This window comes from Myodes glareolus, chromosome 20 (assembly GCF_982192425.1).
Source record: "Myodes glareolus chromosome 20, mMyoGla1.1, whole genome shotgun sequence".
Classification (NCBI taxonomy): Eukaryota; Metazoa; Chordata; class Mammalia; order Rodentia; family Cricetidae; genus Myodes; species Myodes glareolus.
The window spans coordinates 1,460,721-1,472,259 of NC_142045.1; the positions used below are offsets into that span (position 1 = coordinate 1,460,721).

Here is an 11,539-nt window from a genome sequence, read left to right on the forward strand (position 1 = left end):
TCTAGTGTAAAGGGGCCCCAGCAAGTCCCAGCAGGGCAAACAGTACTCTGGCAAGACTTCCTCTTTCCACATTCTTTTTGCTTTGCTAAACTGATTAGAGTACATTCTCAACAGCCAGCCAACAAAATCTATCCTCTCATTTGGCTATTTATTCCTCCTGATGCTAACTACCCATCAAGGTCCAACTATCAAAAACCAGCAATCAAAAGCCCTCACATGACTATCATAACTAACATACCCCCCCCAAAAAAAAACCAAATCAGGCTAGCACAGGGAATGGGGAAAGGGTAAGGCCTTCCAAAGCCATGTTTGCCAAGCTCAAGCCTGCTGGAGAACCTTCATTCATTTTTATTTTCGTTTTATTATTGTGGTGCTATGTGTTGGGTAAATGGGCCTTGTTCTATTCTTCCTGACTGCTTCCTGCTGACATTGGGGCATCATTGCTAGGGACCCAAAGAAACTAGAATGCTGGACAAGGTCAGGAAGAACAGACTATGTTAGTTGATGTTCAGGTTATACAAGACCATCTGAGGCTAGGGAAGCAAAGTCTGTGAGACTGGACCAGGATGTACCTTCCACAGAAAGAGTTGAGACATGTGCTAGGTTTGTTGGAACAGTCTGCAGTTGAATTGAAACCTATTAGAACAGATAGACTAGGGACAGAGGGTAAAGTTAAGGTGTTTAGGGAAACAACTATCTTGAGTGTACATTTGAAACTTTTGCAGTGGTTTTTATGCTTTTTGAGGTTCATATGTATTTACTTATTTGTCTGTTTCATAAAAGATTTTTTTTCTCTTAATCCCTGTTTTACGGGACCAGAAGCATCCAGGTTATAGTCTTATATCTAACTTTCCTATCAGGAAACTTTGTTTTTGATATGTGTTCATGTTTTCATAGGTATTAAAAGTTGATTTATTGAGCTGGGAAATTTCTGATAGAAAGTATGCCTTGTGTGTACAAGGCTCTGGGTTGGTCCATTCTCAAAACTACAGATCCAAACACTTGATTTCTTTTTATCATTAAGACATGGCCAATGGTTGTGTACTTTTATTGTACTTAGATGTTAAGTTGGTTCAATTTTAAATTTTAGCAACCCAGTCCAAGCCTCTATAACAGAGAAGACCAATGCTCCATGGCTTCCAGCAGCTAGCTAGAGATTGTGGGTGGCACAATTACAGACATCTTAAAAATATTTTCCTGAGCAATGACCGATGGCCTCTAGCTCAATGTCTTAGATTCATTTTTGTTGCTGTGATAAAACATTCTGATCAAAACCAACTTGGAGTAGAAAAGTTAACTTTAATTCACTGTCTAGTATGGAAATCACAGGAGGGCTAGCCTGAAGTAACTGGCCACATCGACAATAAAGAACAGAAATCAATGAACACATTCATGCTTAGAACTCTTCCTGTACTCTTACATAGTCCAGAACCCAAAGCCTGAGAAGGTTTTGCCTACTTACACACTGCCTCTTCTAATGTCAATTAGGGTAATAAAAAAATTTTCCACAGATGTAGACATAGGACCATCTGATCTAGATATTCTCTAATTGATACTCCAATACTATGTGAGTCTACATCGTATCTGTGGCAATTTAAACTAACTACCATCTTCACCAAAGGAGAAATGAGAAGGGGTGTGTTTACACTCTTAGCAAACAGACTGCCTCCATCTAATTCACCAGACACTTATTATCCCAGGAAGCAGCTAAAATATTGAGTTTTCACAGAGCTTAAAATTTTGGTCTTGAGAAATGACTCCGTGGTTAGTCTCATTTGCTGCTCTTTAAGAGGAAGCTCACAATTGCCAGGAAATCTAGCTCCAGGGGACAAAATGTCCTCCCTTTCCTGGCCCTCAAATACATGAATGGACACAGACAGTTTATGTGCATACTTTTAAGATGGAATAAACCTGTCTGGGGCTCCTGGAAGTATTCTCATGCATGTTAGATTTGGCAGCCACTCTTTCTTACACCAGAACCACTCTTCATGTCCTGTTTGGTGAAGATATACTTCAGTTTAAAGTCTTCATCAGTTAGGTGCTGACCTTTCCATTGACCCACTCCCCCTTTCCTCCCTGGTGCATTCTAAACCTTCTTTAATTGATTTTGACCACTCTGCCTCACATGTTCCACCATGTTAACAAATTCTCTCATATAATTGACTTCATGCATAATTTCTCATGATTTCAATTCAATGAAGATAGAGATAGTACCTCTTTTATCTGTCATTCAGCTTCTACTATGTAGCCTGGCAGTCAAGTAGTTGCTAATATATGCTACATTAATGAAGGATCAAATGAGTCAATAAACTAATAAAGGATTTTATTGGAAACCCTATTGCTAGCAATTTCTATGTACCTTTGGGCGAAAGTAAACTGACAAAATAATGCACTTATGATTTAATAAAATACATTCCTAAGGTACTGAAATGCAGGTAGTGCACAGGGAACGAAGTGAATTAAAGGTGACTCCACTCAATAGCATATAATACCTTGATAATGCATTCTGTAATCCTCTTGGCCTTAAAGTAAATATTATAAGAATGTGAATATAGCAGCAGATGTTTTTAACTCTCCTGATTACATCATATATCTTATTTGTGTTTATTCAAACACAAAGCAGTACATAATGGTTTAAATTATACTTACAAAATATACTTCATATAAAAGCAGACTAAGTTTTGGAGGTGACTTTAATCTAGAAAAGGGTCTATCTTTTGTTCACCTGATAAAGTTAGAGTCTCAAGGTGTGAGTATCAGGAATTACTGAACCTTTAAACGAATGGCAAAAAATTTCTTCATTGTAAGAAAGGAGAAGAGAAAGCAAGCAGAGAATTTCATATGAACAGAGAAGAATTTTGCTTATGATTTGCAATGGATAGTTATAGATTATAATGTTCTGGAATATTCTCTAATTCTCAGTCTACTGTTAAAGGTAATGATTTCTGTTCTTTTTAAATGCAGTATGGCTAACACTTGCTGCAGTTTGGTTTCTGTTCTCTATATATCTCAGTGAGTGGGCTCCATTCTTATAGTTTACTCTCTTGTATGGATGTGAGGAATTAGAGTCTGCTACCTCTTTGAATTTGTACTTGTAGATCTGAATTTTATTGAATAGGCAGTATGCTGTGGGAGCTCCTTCAGCCAACAGCTTTTAATATACCAGCCTACCTGGGCATGATCTCTTATACTATAAATGCAGCTGTAAAATGTACATTTACTCTTGCTTCCAACTCTCACTTCCAACTGCTAGATTTGGTTCTTGTTCCCTATTTGTGCAGGGGGCTGTGACCTAGGACTGTGATCTGTGAGTCTACCCTTAAATAAATAACACTTTATTATACACAATTCTGAACTAATATTATTTTGTAACTTTTAGCATCATTTGGTGTCCAATGTGGGATCTAGTCCACACATTTTGGGATCAGTTTGCCAGGCACTTGGCACATTGGCCACTGACTCTCCCGCCCAGTCCTTGGGACAATGGTTTTGTACTTTTAAAGATTTGTCTATTACATACTGATGAATATTTTGCTTATCACCATAGATCCTTCATCTGGCAATGGATGGAGATAGGGACGGGGACCCACGTTGGAACACTGGACTTACCTCCCTAGGTCCAAGCGAGAAGCAGAAGGAAGAAGAACGTGAGCAGGGAGGGCAAGATCAGAGGGAACCTTCTTCCGGCGATGGATGGCGATGTAGACAGAGACCCACATTGGAGCACCGGACTGAGCCCCCCAAGGTCCAAAGGAGGAGCAGAAGGAGGAAGAACATGAAAAAGAAAATCAGAACCGCAAGGGGAACGATCACCCACTGATACAAGGGGACTGATCTAATGAGAGTTCACCAATGCCAGTTGACTGGGACTGAAGGAGCGCTTGATCCAACCAGATTCTCTGGAGGAGGCTGGATTCCCTGAATGTGGCTGGCCCGAAGTCTTTCTAAAAAGTCATTGACAATGACTCTGGGACTTGTTTCCTCTGCATATTCTGGATTTTTTGGAGATCCAGTCTGTTTGGATACTCACCTTCCTGGACCTGGAGGGAGCGGGGAGGAACTAGAACTACCCACAGGGCAGGAAACCCTGACTGCTCTTAGGGATGGAGAGGGAAGAGGAGAGGGAGTGGGAGGAGTGGGAGGGTGTTGGGAGGAGGGGCGAAAATGGAAACTTTTATATTTTTTTTTAAAAAAAAAGATTTGTCTATTGTACTTGCTTAATAAAATGCTGATTGGCCAGTAGCAAGGCAGGAAGTATAGGTGGAATGACCAGAACAGGAGAATTTTGGGAAGAGGAAAGGCTCAGTCTGCAGTCATCATCCAGACACAGAGGAAGCAAGATGAGAATGTCTCATTGATAAAAGGTACCAAGCCATGTGGCCAACACAGGCAACAATTATGATATAAAAATTAGTTAATAAGAAGACTGAGCTAATAGGCCAACAGATTAATTAATTAATTAATGTAGAACTCTGCATGTTTCCTTGGGACTGAATGGCTACAGGACCGGGTGGGACAGAAACCCTTGTCAAAAGCGGTATGTATACCTTAAATTGTAAATGTTTTAATTTTTCCTAAATCTGGATCAAGACTATTTCTCATGGTCCTCCAAACTCATGGATTGGAGGCATAAGACACTGAAGTGCAAGCTAATTTCTTTTCGTGAGTATTTCTTACTGATCAAAGGTTTTCCTGTTGTCATATGACTGTTATGGAGCAGAGTCCATAGGGATTCTTTCCCTCTAGCACTGGTAAAATATTACTATAAGCAACGCTGTAAAGAGCAGGAAATAAATTAAACCTCACAGATTATATCAATGTCCAAAAGTAAGGCTATCTGTCTAAAAACATTTCTCTTAATAATAGCTTTTAAAATTATTACTTTTTAGAACAGAAGTATGGACTTGTCACAATTTACAAAATGATTTCGTATTTATGTCTGTGGAAATATTTACATGAAGTTCCATATTATAACACTGACCTTGAAGACCTAATCCTGAGAAATGAGAAAATATTTGAATGAATTTAAAACTACATCAAGGCTATAGGATGATGCTCATGTACATGTGTGTTTGTGTTCATGTGGGTTATATACATCTGTGTATGAATGCACACATGTGTGTACACGCCTGTGGAGGCCAGTGGAAAATTAGGGTGACATTCCTACTTTCTACTTCTGGTCTGAGACAAGGTCTGTCATTAGACTGGAGCTTTGCTTAGTAGGCTAGACTTCCTGGATAGCAAGCTTTGAGCAATCAACCTGTCTCCATGTCCCATCTCACCATCCCTATTATTAAAAATACACGTTACGGTTACTATATTGGACTTTTATGCTGGCTCTTGGGATCAAACTGAGGTCATCACACTTGCAATTCAAGAACATTTCTGCTGAGCCTGCAGCCCTCCTTGAGCAACTATAGACAGTTAATGGTCTCTGGGGAAGGAGGGATTTTTTTCTTTAGTAATGCCATTGACCCTAAATCACCAATTTTACTTTAAATAATACCTCATCCATGCTCCTGTAGGCAATTCTACCTAAACTCCTCACTGGTTTACAAAGAAAGAAAGAAAGAAAGAGAGAGAGAGAGAGAGAGAGAGAGAGAGAGAGAGAGAGAGAGAGAGAGAAAGAGAAAAAAGGATAAAAAGGGCAGGGAACAGGAAAGGGATAAACTGAGTAAAAATGGGGCACTGTGCGAATGGGAGATCAAAAAATGCTCATAGGAGAACCTATGTAAAATAATATTTTCATACAAACTGCAGAGTAAAACCCATTATTAGGACTGTCAAGATGTATTAGTGAGTAAAGGTTCTTGTCTCTACACCTGTCAATCTGAGTTCAGTCTTCCTGACCCACACGGTAGAGGAGAACACCAATTCCACCTGAAGGTCAGAACACATGTACACCCCTCACAATAAAACAAATATATGTAAAGCTTTGAGCATCCTTTGGATATATACCCAAAAGAGGTATTTCTGGGTCTTGAGGAAGGTTGTTTCCTAATTTTCTGAGAAATCGCCACACTGACATCCAAAGGGGTTATACCAGCTTGCACTCCCACCAGCAATGCAGAAGTGTTCCCTTTACACCACAACCTCTCCAGCATAAGTTGTCATCAGTGTTTTTGATCTTGGCCATTCTTACAAGTATAAGATGGAATCTCAGAGTTGTTTCAATTTGCATTTCTCTGATGAGTAAGGATGTTGAACATTTCCTTAAGTTTCTTTCAGTCATTTTAGATTCCTCTGCTGACAGTTTAGGTCTATACTTCATTTTTTTTTCTTGGATTATGTGTTATTTTGGTGTCCAATTTCTTGAGCTCTTTGTATATTTTGGATATCAGACCTCTGTCTAATCTGGGGTTAGTGAAGATCTTTTCCCATTCTGTAGGCTGTTAGAAAACTGAAAATTTTAAGGGTTCAATTATATCTAAAGTGTAAACCCCATTATTCTATTTTTCATAATCTTAAACAAAATATTAGTTATTGTTTCATGACTATTCTGTAGTAATTAGTGAAGGGACCACAGTGTGTGGCTTCTAGTGCCATCCTCAGAATATGATGTTCAGATATATTTGTCTCTGCAGCTATCAGAACTAACTATGGTCTCAGGCAGCTTCTATGATCATTGTTTATTGAAGTCTTAAGCTTTAACCTGGTCTGTTCTGTTTCGTGTCACATCCAGCTGTATATTTCTTCCGAATGGCAGATGCTTCCTTTAGTCATTTGTTTTTTCTTGACAGCACACTTTGCTGGAATTGCTTAAAAATCTAATTCAATTGGAGATAGTCAGCTTTGTATGAACAATGTGTTACCCATCTCCACCCCAGTTCAGAAGGTACTTCCCAGACTTCCATTTTCCTTAGTTCTCTTTGCTTAACCTATAGTTTTTTTTTTAACTATGTTGTGAGTACACATGTGAACACATGTACCCACACAACTCTCCCCCACCACATGTTTGTGTGTTTGGGAGTGTATTTCAAATATATGTGTGGAGATTAGATAACAATTTTCCGAAGTTGGTTTTCTCCTACCGTTTGGGTTCCAGGGATCCAACTCAGGTCCTAAGATTTGGGGAAGAACCCTTACCTGTGAAGCTTTTTCCACTGACCCATCTTTGCTTACATTTTACTGAGTGATGAATCACTGGATTCAGTGAGGTTGCTAACAGAAAAGAAGCAGACTCAAAGGCAGTTGCATTATCAAAAAGCCCAACCAAACTGGGAGATGATTCAGGGCCTTGGAATTACTTCCAAACAGTACAGCTCATTGGAGAGTCTCCCCTCTCTTCATAATTTCTTACTTGGAGATGAGTCTTTTAAACCCTGAAAATGTCAGAAAATTCCTGAAAATTGTGAGTTGTCTGCTTGCTGAGTCTTCTAAATTTTCTTATTTTCTGAGCGGTAACAAGTTATCCAAACTATAAAGATTCTGTTTGGAAGAAACAGCTACACAACATCCTAGTACAAATCCTTTCTTCCGAGGGTCTTATTTATTGATCACGGTGTAGAGTAGGTTTTAATCTCAGGACAACTTTATTGTCTTTCAAAACACAAGGAATTGGTAAACTAAGGTTTGTTTATTTTTTTAAACATGGTTTCTAGGTGCAAACTCAGGCACTCATGCTTGTACAACAAGCACTTTACCGAGTGATCCTTCTCCGCAACCGTGTGTGTGTGTGTGTGTGTGTGTGTGTGTGTGTGTGTGTATAGATGGCATTAAAAATCTTTCTCATGAACAACATTTTCTTCTCACACATACACACAGACATACAGACACACACAGGTATGAAGAAATATCTCTATTATGTGTGTGTGTGCATCTGTGTTCATGCTGTTATTTGTATTTTTGTTATAAACAAATACATGAGAGAAATTATTTAAAGGAATGAAGATTTATTTTGACTCACAGTTACCATCTTATCCAGTAGATCTTCTTTGGTCATTTTGTTGAATGATAATTGATTCTAAAACAATGCTTTTAGGAAATCTCTCTCTCTCTCTCTCTCTCTCTCTCTCTCTCTCTCTCTTTCTCTCTTTCTCTCTCTTTCTCTCTCTCTCTCCCTCCATCTATTGTGTTCTACTGCCTTTCATGTGTTTAATGCTACTTTGTACCTATCTATATCTGTAACTTTATCTGTCTTATATATTGTAGATTCCTTACTTAACCTTACTGACTCATTTTCCCCTCTTTCACACAATGATATGAAGCACTAATCTGTCTTTTGGAGATTTTTTTTATTTTTTTTGAAAGTAATTTTATTAAATTATAAAGAGTTTCCATTTACGCCCCTCCTCCCAACGCCCTCCCACTCCCCCCCTCCCTCTTCTCCTCCCTCTTTGTCCCCAAGGGCAGTCAGGGTCTCCTGCCCTGTGGGAAGTCCAAGTTCCTCCCCCCTCCCTCCAGGTCCAGGAAGGTGAGCATCCAAACAGACTGGATCCCAAAAATCCAGTATATGCAGAGGAAACCAGTCCCAGTGTCATTGTCAATGGCTTCTCAGTAAGACTGCAGGCCAGCCACATTCAGAAAATCCGGCCACATTCAGAGAATCTGGTTGGATCACATGCTCGTTCAGTCACGGTCCATCTGGCCTTGATAAACTCTCATTAGATCCGACCCCTTGTATCAGTGGGTGATAGTATCCCTCGCAGTCCTTCGTCATTTTCTTCCTTCCATTTGGATCTTGGGGGCTCAGTTCCGTGCTCCAACGCGGGCCTCCATCTGATTTTAGGAGGAAAAATAAAACTGAGAATTTGAAAATTGCTACTTTATAGTAAGCAGAATGAAACAAAATTTTTCAAGAAGTACAACATTAATTTTTTCCCAATTTTTAAAGATGTGTTTCTCTTTTCACCTGTACTAATTCAAGTGTAGTTTAACTGTAGAAAGGTGGATAGCTCTTCCTTGTGTTACATGTATGAAATTAGACATCATGGTTGATGTGATGTATGTGCAACTACTTGTAAATCAAAATCTGTAAACAGACTAATCTTCTGTTAGTGAATTTTGAACAATTGGGAATAAAAATTAGGTATAATATTTTCAGTCAAGTCACTGGGAATTTTTTTTTCAAACTACTGAAAATCTCTGCCTAATCATATCAAATGGAATAAGCAAACCATGGCAATGTGAGACCTAATGCTAAATAAATGAAGACCATATTAAGCTAGCATTATAGATTTAAGGAATAAAATCCCCAGGAATCTTTATAAAGGAGACCTGAAACTGCAAAAAGGTCTTGGGAGGATGGGAAGGAGTGGTGCAGATGTATATGTGGCAAAGGATAAAGAATGCCAATGCAGAGAGAACACATCTAGGAGTCCAGTGCATCAGATCACCTCAGCTTCTGGGAAATAGCTAGGCATGGGAAAGGAAAGGATACTTTCATTTCACAGGTATACTTAAACTGAATTCGTTATAGTTTAGCCATATCAGAGCATGGTTTGTATTACTTTCCACTACTCATTTTGACTGTCAAAGCAAAGGCCTCCTGGAGCTGCCTTATGTGATCTTCAGTCTTGATTCAGCTTCTTTCTCAAACAGAACACTCAACATTTATGAAATGTTTTAGTTAAGACAGTAAGGAAATGTCAAGTCAATATTCAAATACATCTAATATCTAATATCTAATATCTAATGTGCACATTATTTTTCTTTTTTTCTTTAGAATTATTTTATTAAATCACAAATATACAAACCTTCTTAACTTTACACATACACTTACATTTCTCTTCCATAATTATGTTTACCTCTAAAATCACTGCTTCCAAGTTCTCCTCCGTATCCATGGTAGCCATCCACAAATCCACGTGCATATCCATAATTATCAGATTCTTTGGTTAAGTTGCTTATTGGTCCTGGTCAAAATTGCCACCACCAACATGAAAATCCCCCAAAACAAAGTTTCTTCCTCTTTCACTCCTAGAACTTTGGACTTTCTACATTCCCTGTCTAGACAACACCTTTCTACCTTCTGCATTGGGATCATTGATTGTGTGGTATTTTGGCAATGCAATTTTATCCACAGGATCATGATCATCAAAAGAATCAAAGCCAAAGACCATTTTCTTTTCAGACATGCTATCGGTAATTATTTCAATAGTATTTGTTTTTCCATTTTCTTCAAAGTAATCTCTAAGGTGGTGTTCCTCAGCATCTTCATTGGCTCCACCAACAAACAGCTTCTTCCCTGTCACATGGACTCCTTTTGCCTAACTTCTCTCTTGCCACAGCATGTTTTGCCTCAGCTACACTCCCATCAATGGAATGAGGCCTTGTAGCCATGGCAGCATCAACCTCCGCCAAGGATGAAAATGTTGCAAAACCAAATCCTCTTGATCTTTTGCTTGCAGGATCTCTCATAACCACAGAGTCTGTGAGGTTTCCTTGTTGTGAGCAATAGTTTCTCAAACTCGTTTTTATAGCTTCAAACCTTAAGCTACCAATAAAGAGTTTACAGAACTGTTTTTCCTCTTTCTTCCTTCTCCAAAGAAACAGTTTCTAAGGATTTTTTCATCGCAGACTCACTCGCTGCATCCCAGTTTACCGCCTCCAGTGAGCTGAGAAAGGTCTCCACAGATGCAGACCCACAAGACATGTCCTGATGCTGTGGTGAGAGCAGCTGCTGCTTGAGAAACTCACCGCTGGGAGCACCTGCTGCACACAGGACCCGGGGCTGCCGCTGCTACTAGCACATTATTTTTCTATGTAGATATACTTCAACAATTGGGTTATTCTTTCTATTCCTACTGCTGTCAAGATCATAGAATGTCTCTTTTAGAATCCAGATCATATAGATCGTTTGTGTAAAACGAAATGGGCCGGACCTGCTTGTTGGGGTTTCTGTCCTGCCCAGCCCCCCAGCTGCTTAGCCAAAGAAAATGACACGAAGGACTCCGTAAGTTATAATGCTGATTGGCCCATTAGGTCAGGCTTCTTACTGGCTAACTCTCATGTCTTGATTAACCCATTTTTCTGATCTATGTTAGCCATGTGACTCAGTACCTTTTTCAGTGGGCAGCTCACATCCTGCTGCTTCAGTGATCTGGGCAGGAGTGGGAGGAATCAGCTTCCTCCTCCCTAGCACTCTCCTGCTCCCCTTGCATCATTTCCACTTCCTGTCTGGTTTTTCCCACCTATACCTCCTGCCTGACCAATCAGCGTTTATTTAAAACATGATTGACAGAATACAGACAATTCTCCCGCATCACTTCCCCCTCTTTTTTAAAAAAAACAAAAACAAAGGAAAATATCCAAAGTCCATTTTTTGGGAATGTGGGCGTAGTATTCCAGGCTACTTCCAGCTGGTTGGGGGCACTGATAATCTTATGGGGACCTAAAGAAAAATTTAGAGTTATGATCAAGTCCTGACTGAAGTATCCTGTGAGTCTTGATCATCTCAGGCAGCAGTCTTGAACCTGTTCTGGATGAAGAACTCAGACATCTGGGCCATCTATTCCTGTTGGAGATTTTTCAGGTGGTCTCCCTTGGTCAAATTGGATTTTTCTTAACTCAGAATAAATCCACAGCCTCTCATTTTCTG

At 39.4% G+C, this 11,539-nt stretch overlaps 1 pseudogene; it reads right to left on the minus strand.

Moving 5' to 3' along the window:
* Positions 1–9,717: 9,717 nt before the first annotated feature.
* On the minus strand, positions 9,718–10,513 carry LOC146895035 (heterogeneous nuclear ribonucleoproteins A2/B1 pseudogene; annotated as a pseudogene).
* Positions 10,514–11,539: the final 1,026 nt, after the last annotated feature.